A 24,007-nucleotide genomic window follows, 5' to 3' on the forward strand; every position below is an offset into this window, starting at 1 on the left:
ATGGTATAAAAATTAGCCAACAACCATCATTACTTGTGGATGTTTAGGAGGAGGTTAATTTCAATCAATCAAGAGGGATTTAATAATTAAAATATTTAAAGATGTGAAGGAATCTTGATGCTTCAAAAATTCTAAAATGATGTGCATGGGAAAGGTAAGAGATTGTACATACAAATGATGAAGTACTATCTTTGTACATAAAAACTGAGCTGAAAAGCTAAAGATTATGTAAATTAATTAGGAAAGCTGTAGATTTCTCTCCCATTTGCTTTGTTTGCAGATTTTATAGTGTCTTGATGTTACAGCAATAAAGCAGGATGAGTGTGCTTAGCCTACTTACCTTCTCTTGCAAGGACAAATCTTTTTTAACCATCTCTGCACAAGGCAGAAAGAACAGCACAGCAAAGTATCAACATAAGGGTTGGATGATTTAATACAAACTGTGTCATCTGGCAGGAACTTCCAGTATCTGAAGCTGCACTTTTCACTTTTGACATGGCAGAGAACATACTGCCCTACTCTTAAAAACTCATTTAACTTCTTTATGGAATGCCAATATCAGAACAAGCTGCTAACCACAGATTTAAAACCACATAATTTACAAAGTGATGTAAGATTAATTAGACCTGACTTCAGATTCACAATATACAGCAGGACTTCTTATTTTGTCTGCTTTTAAGGTAATAAAGTATTTTTAGGTTACAATAGTTCTCTACATACACAACCATCCTAGAAGAAACAGTATAAAACTTATATGCCCCAAGTTCTGTAACATGCTACTCCATGCTCTGTAATACATTACCTACTAAGAAATAGGCTTCAGTGGCAAAATACCTGTTGTAAAATGGTGACAGAGAGAGGGTGACAAGAAACATCGAGTGAGAGACAGAATTGCTTCATAATTAATTTTACTGGAAAACACGCAAAGACATCAACAAAGTAATATTGATTGCAATTTCACTAATACCACAATATATCACAGCATCACTAATTTGATATCTCAATATCACTATTAGTTTTCCCAGAGAAGTTGTGGATGTCCCATCAAAGTGTTCAAGACCAGATTGGATGTAGCTTTGAGCAATCTGGTCTAGTGTGGAGTGTCCCTGCTTATGGCAGGGAGGTTGGAAATAGATAATATCTAAGGTCCCTTCCAGCTCAAACCATTCTATGATTCTGTGATTGTAATCCCCCCTTGATTTTTATTTCCAAATCCATTCATGTTTTACCACCACAACCCAAAGAGATGGTAGTAAAAAAACATATGAGGAGGCAATCAACAGCTCCTAAGCACACATGGCTGAGTGCTAGTGGCACAAGCCAAGCGGTGGCAGCTTGACAAGTTTTAAAGTATTCTATTTGGAAAAATGATGTGATTATTTTGGTTTCTGATTATTTCTTTACCCTTAGCTTTGTTTCAAACTAATTTCTTTAGAGCATCATTAAGAAAGTTTGCTCAGTGGGTGATTTCACAATCATAAAACCTCTTGCCTTTCACACATAGGTAAGATGAGATGCTGTCATTGAGTAATCCTTCACCATATGTAACTGCCACTACACTTACTGCTATTTGAAATGTGCAAAGGAATGTTTATTACTTGAGTAAAAACAGCTCAGCAGAATGAGGCACCACTGAGAAGATGAGACATTTAATTAGAAGTGATGTTTTGGATAAAACATAAGTTCACCTGCTGATTGCTGTACCACTAACTGAAAGGTATGTCTACCATACAGGGAAGTGATCGGAGCTGAGAGCATTATAGCCCATGCAGCCACTGTACTTTACCTGTTCTGGGATCAACAAAGGTAAATTATAACACCCAAAGTTCTCTCTATACATACTAAAGGTTATTTTTGGTAGGGTCAATTAAACTTCATGAGCATCTTTGCTGCCAGAGTTGAAGCACTTCAGATCCTGAACTGTTTTATTTCAAGATAATTTAGCTTCCACATACTACATTGCCTTCTGGGATAAGTTATAAAGCAGATAATAATAACAGTCACACACCCTCAGCCTATGCACAGCACTTAGTGAAAATGCCAGCAGTTGGTTACTATAGATACACAAAGCAAACCATTTCCACATCTGAAAAGCCACAGCCCACTGCAGTAAGGCTGTAACACGCCTTGTCTACAAGAGATACCATAGTGGCAGGAGTAAAATGGTGAAAATCACACTCTTCATTAGCACAGGATAATCCAACATAAACATGTCCTCACTGCAGACACACTGCATTCCATTCCTTCAGAGTCTGATGATGTGAGTGTTGCATGAACACCAATAACTTATCACAACTATACACATGCCCAACATTCCTTCCCTTTCCTCTCCTGGTGACTGATTCAAACTAAGGCAAACTACTGGAACTGAATGTCACACGATGACAGCACTACCTTGGCTTTTTTCTTTGTAAGGGAGCTCTACATCCTTGGCTGCTATACAATGGAGTGCTAGAACAGTGCCCTGTCAGGACTTCTGTTACAGTTCTGGCCACAACGTGGTTTTTACCTCACGTCCACTTTGTATCACACAAGGAAGGATTTCACACACTATCACAAAGCACAAAGTTAATTTTACAGCTCTTTGTCATCTCTTGTAGTTTCATACTCTATTTCTTTAAGCTATACTTCTAATGAGGGAAGCATGCATTGTAGAAACTATGCCAAGAAAATTCTCCTTAGGAAGAGCTTGAAGTAATTTATGGTGTGTGCAAACTGTGCTGAATGCTTCTTATGCCCAGGCAAGATAGCTATATTTAAAGAATGTGATAACTCCTTAAATTTGCAGGTATCAGTATAGGCCAACCTTGACTGGAAGATAAAGACATTCTAGGTTTGTAATATTTACCTCTCTAAGTATGAGCATAGTCAGTAGACCCAGACTTGAACATTTCAAGTCGAAAAAAGGGGAGGGGGGGGGGGGGCAAAATTTCTCTGCTAAGAAGTCAGTAGGTACCACATTTAAACAGGATATGCAAATAAAAGCTATTATTATTCCTTACTAATTGTTACATTTCTAAATGACTTCAGGATTTTACTGTAAAAGACATGAATAGTGAATTATCACAGGTTGAAATGTAAATTAACAGGAGTATATCAGAGTATTTTCTAATTCAAAATTCCTAAACTACACAGTAAATCCTTATTTTTCTTTCATCTTTTCCTCTCTAGAGTTTTATAAAGCCTCTTCAGATATAGTTTTGTGATTACGTTTATGCTGTCTGTTGAAGAAACTGTCCAGTCATTAACAGCTGGGTTTGTTGAGGTAACACTGACAACATGACATTTGACACTAGAGAATAACTGTAAGTTTGAACCTCACTGTGAAAGAAATGTAGTTGCAGATACAGGAAGTATGAATAGGATAGACAAATGATTAATAATTAAGTAGGATAATAAAATTATCCTAAGTGACCCAGACCATTTAGCAGACAGTAAAATTCACAGTATTTATCACAGAGATATCACTCTCAATGAAATTAGCTGATCATTTTTGATTAACCTGACATAGTATCAATGCTACAATAACATGCAGACAGTTCTTAGGATTTATATTAAAAAGTTTTGCCAGATAAAATATATAGGTGCTACACTAATAATCTGCAAATAATTCCTAAAATTGATATTTAAAAGCTATGCCAGTGCTATGCCTGCCATAGCCTTCTGTCTTCTGTAATAAGCAAGGAAATTCATAGTTTAATTTAATAGTGTAGCATGCCTCGAGGAGAGAAAAAGAATTTTCAATAAAGAGAAAACATCTGCAAAGACACTTATTTATAGAGGCATGTGATAAACAGACTCATGTGCTCATTAAGTTAAAAAAATCTGAACATTCTTTCCTGATGAATTAACAAAGCTGCCATGTATCATAACTTAATAAACCTGTATTTCGAGATTTCTTATTTATGTATTTGCTTGGCCTTGCTTTCCTTTTATGTATGAGCCTTCTCAGTGCTGTAACACAATTCACTATTCTGGTCTGAAAAGCAGTCAGACATGTTCTAAATTTCTACCACGAGTAAACTAAGCTTTGTTAACAAGTAGACTTTCTTATATACAGCACTTTTAAATCAAAGATTACAAAGGTTATTGTGAGGATAATCAGAGTTGTCAGAACATGGAGGATCAACAAATTGATTATATATTTTATTTTATTTTATTTACTGTTTTATTTTATTTTTATTTTGTTAGTATCATGGCTGAGATCCAATTCTCTTACTTTGAAAGCTATTCTGAGTCAACAACACAGTAGACATTTTGGAGAAGCTACAACAAACTAAAAATATGAATTCTTATTACTGCATTTCATACCTTATGGAAAGGTTCTGTTTCAATTTTTTTTTTCACCAGAAGTTATTTCAGAAAATGACTTGCAAAACCAGTGTAACTAACGTAATATGTTTTTTCCTCTGGCTTTTTTGGACATTGAATATGCTGTCACAAAGCAACTGGCTAAGCAGCAACAATCAGGGTCAGACATGTTTGCAGATATAACATTTAGAGTTATAGGCAGAAAAAAAAATAGAAGTATTCAATAAAAATTAAGGTAGGAAATTCTTAGTCAAAAGAATAGGAAAAAATTTCTCACGTGTTTGGACTTCTGCTAAGGGACAGTTTCTCAAGGAACACAATTGCAACTCGCATCCTGGGATGTTTCCAGCTCAAAGGCTGAGTTACAACAGAGCACAGCCCTGAAAGGCAGAGAGGGGAACTGCAGGGCCCAAAGACCCATTCTGTCTTGCATGACTGTGCAGCACAGAGTTCCTGGATGTGAGCTCCTGCTCATCTCCCAGGTTTAACAAAGAACTGGAATCATGTGTTACAGAACCCCTAGGTCTCCAGACACATTCCTCCTCCAGCCACACCAGATCCTTGGTGAATGCAGATCACTCAACAGGGAAGCAAGGCAAGCTTGGTAGGACAAATATTATCTTCTACAAGACCACCTGACACAGCTGGGGGAAAAAAAGACAAGCTTAGGGTACACCATTATTTGTTCTGGTCTGAAAGGATGGATAAAGATTTGAACAAATGGATCGCAGTTTATTGTATTTATTTTTAAAAATTGCACAATTTGAAAGAAAAATGTGTCTCCCCTATGGCAAAGGAGAGCTAATGAGGTAATTAATGTGGCAAGGAATGACACAGAGAAACAGAGCTGCTACTGGTAATATTAGAGATTCTTGTGAAAGACAAACAAAGAAATGATGTGGAAATGATTAAAGATTTTTTTTAAAAACTAAACACTTTTAAATAATCATCATGGAATTCAAATGTCATGAAACACAAAAAATTATTACTGTTTCCAAGAAAATATCAAGAGAAATAATTTCCTTGGTAATTCCATTCCAGATGAAAGAGTGATATATTAACACTGAAGAATTGTACAATAACTGAGCCCTGAAACCACTCAGTAAATCATTTAACAGAATTTGGCAAATACTATCAGGAAATGCTTAAAAAAAGTCTCTCCCCTTCAAGATCCAAATCACTGCATACGAGTCTGAGGTACTAAAAAATTCTTCATGTTACCTTTATTCATTATAAAGGAAAACTATTACAAATTTGATTTAGTTTCAAGTTCCCAAAACTTTTTCTAGATTTTAAATTTACATCTTGTAATCTTCTTGTTTTCTTATTTATTTTTCCCAAAGTTAAACAGTTGATCACATAGCCAGCTTCAGGAGCTGCCATATAAATGGAAGGTGCAGCAGGAAGTGACATAAGTAGTTCATTGGGTAATCTCTGATCCTCTACTATACCAGGGTCAGGTATTTCTACTAAAACAATATTTTAGAAACCAGAACTCTTAAGGTGAGACTGAGATTTTTTTCCCAACAACTTCAGTAAGTCTAATGAGTTCTTTGTAGAGATGTCCATTTCAATGTCAATAATCTCATGCAAAGGTGCCTTTTTGGTCTCTCCAATCTTTGCACTGCATTATCAGCCAGGCATTGTGCTTTACTTCTTGTCATAACAAGTCATGCTGCTGACATACAGCAGTTTGTTCAGTCACAAAAGGTGGGGGGGGAACCTCAACTGCATCATAAATTATTTAGTAAATACATCTTGAGGTGAAAGGTACATACAAAACGCAAGATAAATACACATCTTAAAGGAAAAATAAAAAGAAGTTTAACTTGTCAACAGCTTGCAATGTGTACTGTTTACAAGTATAATCCAATCCTAGATGGATCTTCAAAGACTGAGGTCATTGTCACAAGCACAATTCCTGAAAATTCTTTTGCACTACTCCTCAAAGCTGTGTAATGGAAATATTCTTCATGGTAAATCTTACTGTTATTGCTCTGTAATGGCAGCATTCTTCAGTGTTGACCTTACCAGTGCTAACACCATTTGATATCCTCTAGGTTTAAAAACATTTAGTACTAAACAGTGCTGTATGAGAAATACCAAATAGCACCACGACTAGGAAGGACAACTGTCAATCATGTCACACTGCTGCCCTTATATACTCATCTTACAATGTGAATTCTGATTATATTTTTATTCTGTTGCTGTAAATTAGTTTTCCCTAATCAATATGAAAAGTTGAAGTTTTTTTATTACTTTTCTCTTTCCACAGAGCTTTGCTCAGGCACCCATTGGTCCACCACTGACATTATTCCACTGAAAGCACATTATCGTTGAATAAACATGAGCTGCCAGAAATTGTGGATTTGCACAGAGGCTTTGGGAAATCTGTGAGTAGGCTTTATTGTATGTAAGACAGACTGCACAAAGAAACACCACTCAATGAGCCAAAACTTATGATCTTAAGAGTCTCTACATTTAAGCTAGCAAATGCTTTTTGAGAATTTAGACCTCTAGGTTTTCTTAATATGAAAACCTTTTTTGAGGGATAGTTAGGTATGATAACTATTTCAATTGGGGAAAAAAGATGTTTGTTTTTTAAAGGTTAGGTAATGATTAAAAAGAGTTCTTTCTACAAGCATAGAATACATATTCATATTATTTAAACAGACAGTAAACCAAAAATGTTACTTTCCTATCTGAAACCAGGTTAGATGTGCTGGAAGGTTCCTGTGAAACACTAGAGAATACTACAACATCTTAGTTTGTCTTTTTATTCTCTTCTAGCTGACTGAAATGCTCCTGAATACAAGTCTCCAATTTGCCATGATGCTTTTCTTTCATATACATTTTCAGCTTGTACCTCTCTCTATAACTGAGTCAGCTGGTTGTAAGTACATTAGTAGGTAATGTGACAGCAATGGACTCAGTTGCATTTTATAAGCCCCTGGAAAGCTGTGGAGTTTTCATGACCTAACACTCATCACAAATCCACACTTCTTTTGGCATTACTTTTCTAACCAGAACTTGTTGGACAGGATTCCAACTGGCAGAGTGAATTCACATTGCAAACATCACCCTGAAATTTGTGCTGGTAGTTTACATGTAATATGTGCTGGAATAGACAGTATTTGTGTGGTGAAAACAGTTTACTCATTTGGCACAAAAAGATGTGATAATGCCATTCATCAGGAAAACATACAGATGGCAGTTGGATTGTTCATATTCTATATTCTCTCTCTCTCAAGTAAAGTTGTCATGTTTGGTTTTTGTGATGATTCATCTGATGCTGCCTGGTGGGCAACTCTAGTGCTAAAAGCCCTGTGGGGACAGAGAACACAGCCTGGCAGGCATTACAGGAGTTCTCTGATGTCCAAATTCACACTTTCAGTAAAAGCTAATACATTTCTAAATGCATTCTTATCTATTCTAACTTCCTTTTCTGAGATGTCTTTGACATCTTTCATCCTGTTGTCATATGGAAACATTTTATGCTTCTGCTGGAACATCAGTTCATAAATCTCTTTCAAAAGAAGCATAATTCTGAAGACATTTCTTGAATTCACTGTATCTACTCTCTTGCTTTGTTTATGTTCAGTATGTGATCAAGAAAATCTGTAAGACTGACTGACAGACTGACAAATTCTACCTAATTAGTACTCACCAGATTTAGCTAGTCATCTTCAACCCTTCAAGCAATGCCAGTGTAAAGTCTTCCTTTTCTCCTTTTAAATACCTGAAGATTTACCTGCATCTGAGAGAATCATTCAATGGTATTATATCTCTCAACAAGTCATTCAATGGTATTATATCTCTCAACAAAATATAAACTGCACAAAAACTAATAATGATATAAAAAAGAGTGTATGTGCAAGCAAAATAAAATTATGGGAAACAGTTTGCTTTCTGAATATTATCTTGAGGAAGAGACTGAAAGATTATTACACGTTAAAAAATCCTACCAAACCATACAAATAAATTACTCATTTAAGATAGGTTGCCTTAAGAAGCAGGTTATTATGACCTGCACTACTAGACTAAATGGGAGTAAAATTTCTTTGAAAAAACTCCACTTTTTTCTTCCAGTTAGTTTCAATTAGGACTTTTTTCATGAAACAAAAACAGTAACAAAATTATTTTAATACACTGCCATACAACAACTAGATAATACACCTACCAGCCACACCCACCAACATAGGCTGTATTTTTCTATGTCATATACATCAATACATTTGCTATGGTTGTGACAGAAATTAAGCTAAAAAAATGGCTCGCCCATTACAGTACAGGGGATCTACAAGAAAGGCAGGAATAAAATTCAGTTCTTTGAAGTCTCTGCTTTAACCACACCATCCCCTTTAAGAATTCCCTGTAGTAAAAAAAAAAACCTACACGTTTTTATTTTCTTTTTTAAAAGAAGTTCTAACATAGGAGCAAACACTGTTGAGTTTTGAAGTGCTTTCAGATTTATGCTTGCCTAAATGTGAACAGAAGTTACCCTATAAGTTTTAGAAATACTTGGCTAGACACCAACCACTGTACTTACATAAGGCCATATAATCACCTGACACTTGTAGCTGCCTCACTGATTTTCCAAGAATTTTAATCCTCTTTTCCTGAAACTATCCCTTCAGTGAGAAAATATGTTTATTCTATTCCTTATATGCTTGCTTTGCAGACAAACATTTTCATTTATCAAATAGGACAATAATATTTTCCACTTTCAAACATGAGAAATCAAGAGATTTCTTTGTACAGCAAAGTACAAAGTGTGTCTTGTCACACACAAGGGCCCATTCCTCAACTGTGCACCCCCAAGCTGCTTCTACACATTTAAAAACCTTCCTACAGAATAATGCAACTTCCCAGCTCTTCCCTTCTGCCAAGCAGCCAGAGCATGATGACAGCAAGTAACACACACACGGTGGGCACCCAGCAGTTAGTGCACTGTGTAAAGAACAGAACAGAGATAGCTGCTTGATGGCTGGAGGCAGATGTAGCCTGAACTTCCTATTACCAGAGGTTTTGGTTTTGCAGACTGTTTAAATATATAACTAACCTATTAATTTTGCTTTAGTCTATATTTTCTGTTAGATATAAAATGTGATTATTAAAGTTTCTTGTCCCATTAAGCCAATGGAAGTTTCAACTGCAGACTTCAAAGAAAGAAAGATCAGTGTCTTTATTGTTTAAAATGTTTCTGACTAGTGACTATAAAACTGGAGCTATTCATTAACAATGATTTTGGTGTCTGGTTTTTTTTGCATATGTAATTTACACTTACATCCTGTGTAATAATTAAAGGTCCTGAAGTGACAACAGAATATATTCAAAGTGTGTGAACCACAAAATGCAGGAAGTCAGAACAATACTTCAGGGAATTACCTTCACTTTAAAAAGTGCATGCTTTTCTTACAACACAATAACAGACAGGTTGAAATTTGACTGCTGGGGGTCTTTGGTCCACCTTCTGATCAAAGGAGACTGAACTAGAGCAAGTTCTTCAGGCTTAATCTACTCAGGTTTTTAGTATTTCCAAGGATGAAGACTCCACAAGCTCTCTGGGCAACCCGTTCCAGAGCTTGACCACCACCATGGTTAAAAATATTATTCCTATGTTTTATTTCAGTTTGTGCTCATTGCCTCTTGTTCTGTTAATCCTTGGCAGTGGTGTCACCTTGAATTTGTACATATATTGGTGGAATATTTGGAAATGTCCACCATTGCAAAACCACCAGCACAACTCCACTTCTGCGTACAAAAGGTCACTCAAAACATCATTCACTGTCAACAACTAGTTTGTCAAAGCAAATTTAAATTCCCACCATACTCCTACACAAGCACTTCCTACTATTACTCCTGCAAGCGCTTTTTTCCCTAAAAACATCTCTCATAACACTTCTACACTGTCTGAGGTTCCAGAAACCAGAAAGGGCTTGTCATACAAAAGGGGTAGAGGGTGGGTGATGAAATAAGCTGTGCCTAGAAAGTCAGAGAAAATTCTCAGAGAACAAGTATTACTTCTGTGGCTGCATGATACATAAAGTAGGAGGAAAAGGAGGAGAGCATGAAATGGCTAGAAAGAGCCATTCTGTGATTTCCAACACTTTCCTCCCTCAACATCAGCAAAGCAGCAAAAAGAAGGTACCACACTGTGTTGCAGCTCTGGCACAGATAGAACAGAAAGTGACTGCTCCAAGCAGCCACTGGCATCTGCTTCCCTTGTCTACATCTAAAGACAGACCTCTGGAAATTTTTTCTAGTGCAAAATGAACTGGTAGTTTGTGGCTATGCCAGGCATTTACTGCCCTAGCACTCGTGCAGATAAACTCATTAAGACAAGAACAAAAGGCACAACACCCTGCACATGGACTTTATTGCACCTTGACCTCTTCTGCTCTGACCCAACAGAACTGGAGGCCACCAAAGGATGTGTTAAGGAAACTTTCCTGTCTGACCATTCAGAAGCCACTCCGCCAGTTATTCTCACACTACCCAAGCTGGCACTGAGGTCCCTTTGCATCCACACATGCCACTCTCACACAGTCACACTAGGTTTTCCTCTTGGCTCATCTCCAGGTTTCCCATAGCAGAGTCTCAGACATCTCGATCCCTCAAATATTTTAATCATGGTGCAACAGCAGAATAACAGCTCGAGCTGGTGTTGCCAAGAAGGGGATCCAAACAAAGAAAAACCTGGGGTTTTATACTCTCACTGGAATATCCGGAGGTCCTGAGCTCCTGCTGTGTCTCTGAGTGTCCAGTCCCCTGGCTGGCACCACAGGTCCCTGTGCCCTTTGCTGTGCAAAGGTTGGTTCCAGTTCATGGCCTCTTGTTGGGGGGTCTCACCACCAGAGCTCAGTCTGGAGCTGGCTCTGCAGCTGCTCACAGAGCTACCAGCACTGAGTGTACTCCACTGCTCAAGAGCCAGAGTATGTCAGGCCAGGAGTTGGTTGCCCAAAAGCATGTACAAGGGCAGGAACACGTCTCTGGGTGAGCATAAGTGAGTCCACATTCCTGCCCAACACCTGAAACATCCACCATCTCTAATATGATCGAAGCTTTGGTGGCCCCGAACTCAGATGCCTCCCCTGGGGATTATGCAAATCAAGAATGGGAACTGTCCTGACTGATGAAATTCAAAATCTAATGACAAACTCAAATAAAGTAAATATAAAGGTACAGCTATTTAGTAAAATTCCTACCTAACTGAAACAGTTATGCATAATAGAATGAAAACAGTTTAAAAAATAATCCGTTGCTCCTTGTTACTAAAAAATTCTTTACTCTTTTTGCTGTGTTCAATAACTGTACTGTTCCACTGAAAACTTCAATGCAAAATGCAGTTCTTAAAGCTTTATGGCCAAACTTTTCATACTAAATAACTACTTGAAAGGTTGGCAGAAATCTCTGTTTTTGTTTGTTTTCACATTCCTAAAAGTACATTTGTTTTGCATTCAAATGTATGTTGCTTCTAGGATCTATTATGCATGACAGAAATTATTAAAAATTGTTTACAATGTTAGACCATTAGTTTTGTGCAAATAGAGCTGACTTTAGTTTCTTGCTTGAAAGATTTTTTGACAAATAATGTAGTTGTTAACAGCCAGTTTTCTAGTGGGAAAACTAAACATAATTTCAAACTACAATTTTTTCTCTATCTCATCTGAAACATTGTTCCCAACTAGTTTATTAAACACTGAATAAATATATCTCCCACTCAGCACATTTACCAAGTCAAGCAGGAATTTAAAATGCCTTTCTTCTAAGGGCCTGCAGGAAAACATCTGCCTGGAGATATGTGAATCTTCTTCTTCATCATGAGAAACATGTTCTGGCCAGAGATTGAGCTTGTAAAGCACAACAGGCACAACAAACCTCTCTAAAATTCCCGGATGGTATCATCCTAAAACAGAAAACAGTGAGAGCTGAATTTACATGAAATAAAGCATATTATGTCCGTTGTTCCTAAAGAAATAGAATTAATTCCAAATTTTTAATAATCTAAGATGTGTATTTGTTTGTCTGTATCTTGACTGAGTGGGCAAAAATTTAAAAGAATACCGTTTGTTCTGTCTGCAATGAAAGAAAAACAGAAATTTGATGCTGCCCTAGAAAAAGAACTTCTTAATCTCATTCAGCACTAACACCTTTCATGATAACAGTGGAATTTTTAATAATCACAATGATTTTGCTCCACAATTTTTAATTGCCCTTGAGCATCTTCACAGACTTTTTTTGCTAAGGCCCGATCCTAACTCCAGGAGCCAAGCATTGGAACTACAAGACGGTATCTCCACTGCAGGAGAAATAGCAGTGGAGATGTGCTCTTCTCAAAGCATTGAAAGCAGGAATACAGTCGAGCACAGGCAATGCTAATGGCACTAACACTGGTTGCTCTGGAGGGAAGCTCACACACTTTATAAAAGTTCAGAAGATCCTTTCCTTTTCTGTAACCTCTACTATGCAGTGGTGATCCTGACCAGAAGACCAGTGTCCGCCAAGGAGCAGTGACCCCCAGAGCAGGGAATCAGAGCAGCTCCCCCAGCCCCGTGCTGCATGTCCAGCCTGGCCTTCAAGCCTGCGTTGGGCAGCGTGTGCCCTTGGCTGCAGGGCAAACCCAACCAGCAGCTCCCACTTGGTACCAGTGACTCCACCTGCATGCCCTTCCCCTGATATAAAAGTGCAGCAAGCAGTTTTTAATTGAACAACCCTTCTGGTACACAATACAAATTATGAATCAATCAATCAATCAAGCTGTTGACTCGAAGAAAATTTCTGGAATGCAGAAAAGCACACTACACCACTTTTACAACAGAAGTCCAAACAGGAGCAAAAGTAGTAATTTTTTTTTTTTTAAGATTTAAAGCACTTATTACTCTCTTCATTTAAAACTTCCTTTTTTTTTCCAGATAACGCTTAAGGAAGCTAATGGAAATGCAATTTAAAAAAAAATATATTTAGTTATTTAATATGTAAATATTTTGTTCATGAGTACATATATATTTTTGTGTATATTTTTTCTTTTAATAGAATAATAATATGAGAATTGTAGGAATTAGATATGCAGTAGAAGCAATAGTGGAAGAGAAGGTATAATACAGCATTTTGAAAACTAAAATTAAAAAAAATCAAGTAACTCAAACTTCTAAGACAATAACGTTGTACAACTCCTTACTTCAAAACAACAATCAATCTAACTATAGGCATTGTTATTTCTTATATAAATCACCATAAAATTGTCATTTCCAAGTGAGATTTCTTAATATAGTCATTCCATGGAGAAACTGTTATTTGCAGTAAGAACTGATAAAGGCATTACATCTTTCTATTTGGATCTACAGAAAGGAGGTCATCATTGCAAAATGAAGCTGTACCAAGACTGAAGAATTGTTTCAAATTTACTGATGCATATTATCACTCACATGCTTCTGTCTGGGCCAGGAAAGGAAGGATCCGAGGATGCTTACAGTTAATACAAAAAGGCTGCGGACACAGGGAAATCTGAGCTATGGTACAATCTGAACACAACCTATATTTTTCTTTAAGTGATGCCAGAAAGTGGAAAGCAGCAACATCCATGACTTGCCAACTTTACACCACTGGCAAAGAGGTGATTTCAAGGAAAAGAGGGACATCTCAGTCCCATTAGTATAAATATACTCAGTCCCATTATGAAAATATACATGTAGGATGTCTTTGTAAAATATACCTTCAGTTTTCCTTCTTCCTTCCCAATAATTACTTATTAAACTTCCCTCTACAAATACCTGGTATTTTTCTTACAACGTATTATAAGAAATGTATTTTTTACAATAAGAAAGACTTCTGGATAAAAAAAATACTATAGGCTGATGCCTTCTTTGCTTCTCATTCTTGACAGGCAAGCTCTGCTATGCTGTAATTTATCAGCAAGTAGCTTATTCAGAAACCTTTCGTTCTGATGTATTACTGTTTACTTTACCAGAACAGTTTACTTAGCTACTATGTCTAAGATATGACTCAGCCCTACAATCATTACAACCTGCTTTTAAGCCTGAAATCAATTACTGACCTAACTATTAATTTTGTTAATGGTGTTGCAGAACTAAAAAATTCTGAGAGACTGTTACCCCCAGGAATTAGTCCTGTAAATTAGTCCACCAGCATTTTGCTAACCATTTTTATTAAGATGATCTAGGGACCAAGAAAAAAAACCTCTGAGAATATTTTTTAATGCATCACAGAATCATGCAAGTTGGAAAAGATCTCTGAGATCATCAAGTCCAACCTCTTTGACTGATCATCACCTTGTCAACTATATCATGGCACTTAGTGCCCCATTCAGTCATTTGTTGAATACTTCCACAGATGGTGATTTCATTGCCTCCCTCAGCAGTCCATTCCAATGTTTAAAAACAACAAGGAAAAACATGCTGCAGCTCCTATTGCTACAATAAATAATAATTTTAAATAATTACAATTATATTATAATTAATAAATTATAAATATTTACATCTAGTCTACATAGTTAACTTTTGGCTTAATTTTATGGCCAGGAATTGAGGTGTTAAATCAGTACCAGCAGGAGGATGAAATATTACAGGAACCATGAAACTTGAAAGAGTGAGCCATACATCAAGTCTCCACAGCTGAGAGCTCCAGATCATAAAGCAAGTACTTTCTAACAAGAAGGCTCTACAGTATGTCACAAAGAAAAATGATGGCAACAGCTTGTCAGGTTTGCAGCTCTCCAGTGAAGGGCAAGCACGTACTGGGAGTAAGGCCAGGCTCTCAGGTGATCTACCAATACCAGCATAGCCAAATACAAATGTAAAACAGATTCAGCACATCAGCAAACCCATGAAAAACAGCAGGATAAGCTGTTCACAGAAAATAAAAATTGTATTTTTTTACTAGAGGTAGAAATATGAAGATAAATAAAATACGTGATTTAAAAAATACTCTCATATGCATGGGCTTATCACAGTCTTTCAGCCCTTGTGAAACCTTTCCTGGGCAATCAGAAATTGAGGGATGCAAATCATTAAAAAAGATCCCTAAAATGTAATGGTTATATATAGTATGACAAGGACAGAACACATCACACAGAATCCTTTTGGGATGGGCTACTTACCACAGAACCTCCTGTGAATAACTGTGGTCAGCCTAGACTCAGTATGGCTGAAACTTGTTACAACTGCATGGACAAATTATGTTCAATATACATTTGAGTTTTTAAAAAAATGTTGCACTGCATTTTCAGGAATGGAAAAAAAAATTAAATGAAGTCTTATTTTGTCTCTAGATAGAGTCTTTGTGGACAACAGCCAAAAACCAGATACTCAATTATTTTCTTCTATAAATATGGTGAAAGAGACATATAGGTGGGAGAAGGACTGAAACACAGTGTTCTTTGCACAATCATGCTGAAATGAAGAATCTGAGTGCTCACTTCTCTCCTGTATGATCCTATGCTCCCCTGTAAAACAACTGAACCCTCTAATCTGGTGTCTCTGGCAGGAGTAAAATAAAGGTGTACATTTCCTGTAACACCTTTGTAGGAGAAAAGAGAAGATGTGAAAAAGAAGATCTGAAAAGATGTGGCTGTGATATCTCAGCCTACAGCACACAACATGCTGCTGGGTGATGCTGCTGATGTTCAGGAAACAAACAGGACGTGGGTTACAGTAGTAGGTACAAGCCAAAGTAGAAAAAGAATAATGAATAGTCAGAATAAGCAGTAACATCAATTTTGCTGCTGAAAGATAAACTATTGCCAATAAGGTCATTTAATTAGATGTCTTCTGCCACTGTGATAAAAGTAACTGCTTTTTCTTCAGCTCATGTTCTTTACATAACACTATATTTAGTAGAGAGCACTAGTCACAGCGTTTTGAAGAAAAATTATGTATTTCCTATTCTCTTTGATACAAAATATTTGCCCAGTGGTCTAAAACCTCTGAAGGACGGACACCAATCAGACAAAGAAAAAGTGGATATACATGCAAAAACTCTATGGAACTCTATGAATGAGAAATATCTACTACACAAGGAACAATTGCTCCTCTGATCCCAAAGAAGTAACCTAAGAAGAATAAGTAAACACAAGTTTTGTAATGTTAGCAACTCCTTCAGAATTTTAAAAGATTGCTAACTATTTTATCATTATCTAGATTTATTTAGACTCAGCAATTTATCTAATACTAGCAGCAGTCCAATCCAGTAATAACAAATGAAGGGCTTTTCCCTCCAGTTACCACTATAAGTAGGCTGCCAAGTATTTTCTGATTTCTACATGCATTTCTTAAAATGTACTTTAATTGACTGAAACTCTGAATTTAATTGTGCATTTATTATTGACCACTCAGAAATGAAAGGTTTTTTCTAAGAGGCTAGATATCAAGCATAATAAGCTTTTTTCCTTCCTGGTTGAAGATTTGATTTTACAATACAGGCATACCTTAATTCAAATATGATGTAATAATTGTAATTTCCCCCTTTTTTACTTGTATAAGAATGAAGAGCAATAATTATTAAAAATTCAAAGAGACTGCTCCTATTTGGCAAACTATATTCAACACCAAATGTATGTCAATATTATTTATCTCAGAGGATGATCATAAAGAGATGCAAAACTTTCAGCTTTATATTAGAGAATATATATATCTTATCAGGGAATATATCAGAAAATATTAGAGGATATATAAACAGATACCAACATAAATTGTTCTTTAAATACTAAATTAGAATATAGAACACATGTCCAAAATCACTACCTTTTATTTTGCTATACATTATTTTTTAAACATTCAGCTGTACTTTTTCTGTAGTGTGAATACATAAAAACTCAGAAAAAAATTGTGAGATATTCAACATGACTGTTAGTCAACAACTTTCAGCTGAAGGCAAACATACTGATAAACACTAAAAAAGGCTGATTTATTTGCTTTTTGCACACTTCCTTGATGAGCAAGTTTAATTTAAAAAAAGCCTTCTTTAATTGAAGCCTTTTCAGTACTTCCTTTGCTATTATTTCAGTTTCTGTTCATTATTCAGTTACAGTCCTGCACTAAGAGCTCCTGCACTTTATCTCTTTAAATTTAGTACTTCACACTGTAAGTGCATTGCCCTTTGAACAATTACAATTTATATTAATAGGAGCACATTTTCCCGTGAATATTTAGCTATTTTATAAATCTGTAGATTATATGTACCTCTTCTACCAAGCAACAATGGCTGAAGGAAAGAGTCTGATCAGTCCAAGGTTTCTCTTCCTGAAGAAAAGACAAATATGATTCGTGTCATATCTGGAGCTAAGTTACTTTTTAAAGCTGGAATAATTTAAAGTAAGACCTTGATCACATTTTTAAGTTTGTTGCCTTGCACTTGTAGAAGCATTCAGCTATACTTTAGAATCTACAACCACATATTATCACATATAGGAAAAGAAAAAATATGATGAACTGGAAAACAGGGAAATGAGAGACTCCACTTATTAGTGTTTCCAGGAAAGTCAGTTCCACAGTTTCAAAGTATATTTACCAGACTTACCAAACCCCAGAAATGCAGCAGCATTACTGCAATTCCTTAGAAACTTAAGTCAGGCCACAACACAGATAACACAGCGTGCTTAAAATTCACAGCTTAGAGTCCTCCTAACTGTAGGATCCAATTACCATTCTGTTAAAAAAAAAAGAAAAAGGAATGAGGAGCAGGGCTTACAGTATTCTGTTAAATCACAGCCAGGATAACAGAAGGAAATGAGAAAACAAGCACCTCCTATACAGCAACCCATTGCCTGTGTTTCTCCATTAAACACAAAAGATGCAAATCAACACAGGGCAGAAAAGTGATCCTACCCAGCAAGAGACAGGGCTACTAAAAACAAAGATGATCCTGCCCTGTTCCTGTTAAAAGTCACGCCACAATGAAGCAAAGAATTCTGCTGTCTGTAGGAACAGAAATGATGTGCAAGAATTACCCTTATATCAATAATCTAACAGAGAGATTGTTAAATAAAAGGTTTTTCCACCTCTCCCATCTTTCATGTTAAAAGTAAGCAACTACAACAAACTAAGAATTTCAGAATGTGCCTGGTGTGGGCTGCGTATACGGACAGAATAGCATCCTTCAACTTTTCAGCCGAGGACTGCAAATGGCTGAATGTGAACTAAGTGCCTGAACTGCTCTAGCTGCTGCACACTGGCTGTGCACAAAAGTAAAATCCAAGACACTCTAAAGATACAGATTACAATCAAGGAAGAGCCCGGTGATTTTAGGCACTCCTGCGTTAGGCAGCAGCTGCATGAGCTGTAATCTCATTTTTTGACTTAGGAACCTGCATTCTCCATAAACCTTGCCTTAGGTATTTAAGTCCCTTATTGGATCAAGCTGATAAACTCTCTCTCTGTCTTTACCTAAGCATTTTAGATCCTATTATGTTTTGCCTCCCCTTTTATTTTTAATGAGATCTTTATCTTTCTAACATGTAGTTAACTATTTATCCAATGTTTGGTCATTTTGTCTCATACTAGTGCATACCGTGCAACTAAATAACACACTATTGGGCTGGTTTCTTTCAAAAGTACTGAGAATTGATAGCTCAAATTTTCTCAAAGGCAATTAAGATCCCTTGGAAAATTCACACTGCAGTGTTGCACAGTTGTGCTAGAGATAGTGGTAGCAGTCTAGCTTTGTTCAGCTCAAATTAACTTTTGAGACCAAGCTGCAAATGCAGCTTTGTGGCCACTCATAACTAAAAATAATTCAAAGCCAACTTCTGCCTACCATGGTGTTGCACAAACAAGGGTTAGTGTTTGTTTAACTGCAGTGATGCTGAGCATTTTTCCATTAAAAAATCTCTCTGCTGGAACTATCTCACTAAAGCCCCAAAAGTCTACTAAGCAACACAGAACAAACTGAAACAAAACAAAACCAAGTTGGTTTTGAGCATTATTTCTTAGCCAGGGCTGAAGTGACTCAAACATCAAGCATCAATTTTAATGACTTTTAACTACTTTAGGAAAAAACTGTAAAGCTCAGGCAAAATATTTTTATTCATGGATGAAAAAGTAAAAAAGTTTTTCTAAACAGATCTGCTTTTAGAAGTTGGAAATTACAGTAGATTCTCAAGAAAAACTTGATTTTCTCTAATATGTATATATCATTACTAATTTTGCATATCATGTTTTTCTGTGAGGAGGCTTGGAAGCCAGAACTGCAAGGTCCTGGTTGCTGATTCAGTAGGAATTTGGAATTTTTTTAACTGCAGCTACAGACACATGGCAGAAGGCTATTGCTATGGAGCCAGGAGCTGACCTTTGACAAGAAATGGATTTCCCAAAATCAGTTTCCTCTGTTCCACAACAGGGATTTTACCAGATCAGAGGCATGTGGGGACTAGTCCCATGGTAGAGCTATTCTGGAAATATAGAGAAACCACCAGTGCTGTCTTCATGCATATTTGGAAAATGCTTCTCATAAAAACTTACCCATGTTTTGTCAAATTATCTGAATAAATACTCTTCTACAAAGCATTGCCTTCCTGATGGATGGGTAATTTTTCTTTTTCTTTTAATTTGAGAAAATGGTTCACTGGAAAATTTCAACTAACAGCAATAGAAATGGCAAATTCATTTCACATATGCTACCTTGGTCACCAACTGGCATGGTAAATAAGTAACAATTTATAATGTGAAGCACTCTGAAACCGTTCCCCAGTAGTTAACACATGGAAGGCATGACTATGCATGAACTGTTTACAGGTCGTTATGCTGCACACTTTCCTTCTGAAACAATTACAAAAAATATTATTAGAGAGATGTCAAATGTCTCAGAGAAGTATTTGGCATGACCATTTTCACAGGGCTGTTTATACTGGAGTTTTGCCAGTTTCTTGTGTATGGATTTTTAAAAAATAATAAAATGGTATTCAACAAAAATTTTATCAGTAGTAATAAGCTTATTTCCCATAAGAGGATTCAACTTCAGCTCAACTAGTCTTTTCCCACTTAGAGCAATCACCAAAAGTATAAAAGCATGGCCTGTTCTGTCCTTCACCGGATCCACCTGAAGTGGAACATGCCCAATTCAGCTAAACAGTGAGAATGGCAGAACAGCCATTTAGGAGTGAAAAGCAAAAGGTAATGGTTAAATAGTCACAATCTCTGGGAAGTTCCCCAGTGCCATGCATGGTTTGCAGAGGCAGGGCAGCAGCCACGAGCACTTCCTCTCTGGAGTGCTACTAGAGAAAGCTCAAGGTGGCTAAACTTGGATTTTGCTGCTTTCTCTCCCCACCCAATTTTGGCAACCATGGAAGTAGTGGCTAACATCCCTCTCTATGGCTCCACGAGGTTGGTATGGATATTTTGCTGCACTGACAGCAGCTACTTTCTCTGTCAGTCCTGCCAGTGTGCTGGGTATCCTAACCTGAGCAGAGTGTTAGGATGCTTTATTCCTGCTGTCTTTCAAAGGAAGAGGTTGCTCCCTCTCCTTCCCTCACACTTCTCCAAAGTCTTCTTCCCTAAGTGACTTTGTATTTTTTCCAAGGACCTGGGGGATATTTCAATTGTGGTCCTTTTGAGTTTGCAACCGTTCCTTCATTGCCCTGCTGAGATGAGAGACACTGAAACATTCACTGTGTAACAATGACTGAGGCTAAAGGGCTGGACTCGATAGTTGAAAAGTTTAGATAGCAATTTGTCAATTATTCTTCTGTTTACTAACTTGTTTCCTACTGATTAACTGTTTTCTGTTCTTCAGACTGAAGCCAGTCCCTTGCTATAACAGCTTAGCATGCCAAGTAATCCCTGTCCTGGCATTAACAAGCACTGTTTGACAGCGTGTAAATCCTCCCACTGTTTCTCAGAAACCATCCCATAATGTCACTTCAGATTCTAAGAAGTATTCTCCTAACCTGAATTTCTTTTAGTAATTTACTTCATAATTTTTCTTATGTGTCACTTGCTATCTGTTCTCATAAATCACTTACATAGGGCAATCATGTCCCCTCTCCATCCTCATTTTGGCAAGACAGTGGGGGAAGCAAGCATTTCTCCAATTATTTACCAGTATGGTAAATCTGTTCCAAATTATCCTTTTCTTCTTTCAGCTAGTTATACTTCCTCTTTTTTTACAAATAACCTGACCAGAACTGTCTATTGCGTGCCTCTGTTCACCAGAGTCACCTATACCACAATGAGTAATTCCTTATCTCAACAGGAAAAAAAAAAAGTCTAGGTTTATATCAGGTTTTTTTTTTAATAACTTCCTGTTCTTTCTCATCTTCTATCACTTCCCATTAATAAATTCTCAGGATCTAGCAATATTTTTCTTAATAGATGTACATGGTTTGACACTTGCATGACTACAATTCTTCCATTTCTATTATCCCAGTAGTCACGCAGGTCGGTTTCTTTGTGTCTGACATTTTTCTCCTCAGTTTATTGACATCACTTTCTTACTTGCTGCCAAACCAAAAGATCAATTTCCTGTCTTTTTGTGCCAGGGTCACTGATGAAAATACCAACTAAAATTAGTACTAAAACTGATCCTCAGAAAATGCATATGAAGCATGTTCCAGACAGGAAGCTCTTCCTATCTCATGATCCATTTCCATAGGCTTTAAACAGGATCTTTCAGACCCGACAACTATTTAGCAATTCCACCTTACTCTGTTTTAGTCAAAATTCTCCATGTGGCTGATTATATCATCTGCTTTACTCGAGTCCTAAGAGATGAGAGCCTGAGCACTGACTGTCTGCAGAATATAATTTCCATTACAAGAACAAAAGCAGACTTAGTTAGGTTGACTTTATGTTAAGTAAATTCAAGGGTTATGTGTTATGGTATTTATGTTAGTTTCATGTCTCATTAATTTGTCACTCAAAAATGTGTTCTATATCCCCAATGTTATTGAGGTAGCTTAATTGTCTATACTTGGTGAATGCCTTTTTCTTCATTCTTGTAAGCAGTACTGTGCTTGCTGATCTTCAGCCAGTGTCCCAGATTTTCTTCCCAGATCATCTGACGGTCATAGCTGTCAGTTCTGTCACATTTGGAAACTTAGCTCAGCCTCCCCTAGATGAGACTTTATCTCTTTAGATAAAATCTGCTCTAAATTTTCATTCCTTTTATACACTCTACCTTTAACCCCTGAGGTCAACCTTTCTCATTTGTATTTTTAAGACAAGTATTGCTGCCATCATCATCATCATCATGAAAGTGAAAGAAATCATACAGACAAATCTCAGAAGTGTCATTGGACCTACTGAAAACAAGAAGTCTCTGGTTTAGACATAAAACAGTTGTTTTTGGAGGTGAGAAGAGACTTGTCAGCACCACAGACAAACTAGCATTCTGGTAACTGGGAAAGAGGAGGGGGACCAGCATCTCCTGGTTTCTGGGTGTCACTGCCCCATATGCAAAATCACCCAGCAGGAGCGAGCTCCTCAGGGCACTCTGGACAAAGTGGGCAGACACTTCCAAAACTGTAATTGAACCAAAAATGAGGACATAAAACCAGGGAATCATTTAGGGTGGAAAAGAGTTTTGAGATCAAGTCCAGCTGTTAACCCAGCACTGCTAAGGCTACCACTAAACCACATTCCTAATTGGCACATCCACATGTGGTTTAGACCCCTCCATAGATGGTGAGTCCACCACTGCTCAGAGCAGCCTGTTCCAATGCTTGACCACACTTTCAGTAAGGAAAGCTTTCCCTACAGCCAATTTATACCTCCCTTTGGGCAACTTGAGGCCATTTTCTCATTCTATTGCTTGTTTCTTGGAGAAAAGACCGACTCCTACCCCCAGGGCATTGAACAAACATGAAACCAAAACCAGTCCCAGTACTGAGCCCGGGGGAGCCCCACTAGGGACTGGCTGCCAAGTGGATGTCACTCTGTTCACCTCCACTCTCTGGGCCTGGCCATGCAGAAAGCTTTTCAGCCAGGAACACAGTGCACCTGTCCAAGCCATGAGCAGGCAGTTTCTCCAGGAGAAGCCTGTGGGAAACAGTGTCAAAGGCTTAATAAAGTCTAGGCAGACCACATCCACAGTCCTTTCCTTATCCACTGGCAATTGCCATATTATATGGCTATGAAGCAGAATTCAGATTTTATGCTGAACTGAAGGGAAATCCCAATGAGCATTTGACTGTTAATTAGCAGTTTATTTAGACAGCTAAAACCTGGTTTTGTGCAGCAGAAGTCACTGCATTTAACACATTTCATAAAAATGCTAGAATTCTTGCCTTTGCCAAAAGAAAGAATCTAAAACAAATCTTGTTCATTTAAAATTCTTTTCTTTTTGGAAAGACTAGTCTCTGGGATGAACTCTAGTACCCTCAGCTACTCCTTGTAGGACTTATGTTCCAGACCCTTCACCAGCTCTGTTGTCCTACTCTGGACTTATGCCAGCACCTCTATGCCCTTCTTGTAGTGAGGGGCTCAGAACTGGACACAGCACTCGAGGTGTGGCAGCAGCGCAGGGGGACAATCACTGCCCTGGTCCTCCTGGCCACAGCACTGCTGACAGTGCAACCCTGTTCAGCTCACCATAACTAACTTTTGAGACCAAGCTGCAAATGTAGCTTTTTGACCACTCCTAACTAAAAAAAAAATTCAAAACCAATTTTTGCCCAACACTGCATTCCACAAACAAGGATTAGTGTCTGTTTTACTGCAGTGATGCTGAGGATTTTGCCATTTAA

At 37.3% G+C, this 24,007-nt stretch overlaps 1 protein-coding gene across 1 annotated transcript in view; it reads right to left on the bottom strand.

Annotated features, from left to right (window-relative positions):
* The window catches only part of TRMT9B (tRNA methyltransferase 9B (putative)), a 109,842-nt gene that overhangs the window by 82,766 nt on the left and 3,069 nt on the right, over nucleotides 1-24,007 (bottom strand). The window contains exon 2 of the mRNA XM_066548402.1: nucleotides 17,848-17,976. The gene's annotated coding sequence lies outside the window, so the exon portion shown is untranslated. The remainder of the gene's footprint in view (nucleotides 1-17,847; nucleotides 17,977-24,007) is intronic.

This window comes from Molothrus aeneus, chromosome 4, assembly GCF_037042795.1.
Source record: "Molothrus aeneus isolate 106 chromosome 4, BPBGC_Maene_1.0, whole genome shotgun sequence".
NCBI lineage: Eukaryota > Metazoa > Chordata > Aves > Passeriformes > Icteridae > Molothrus > Molothrus aeneus.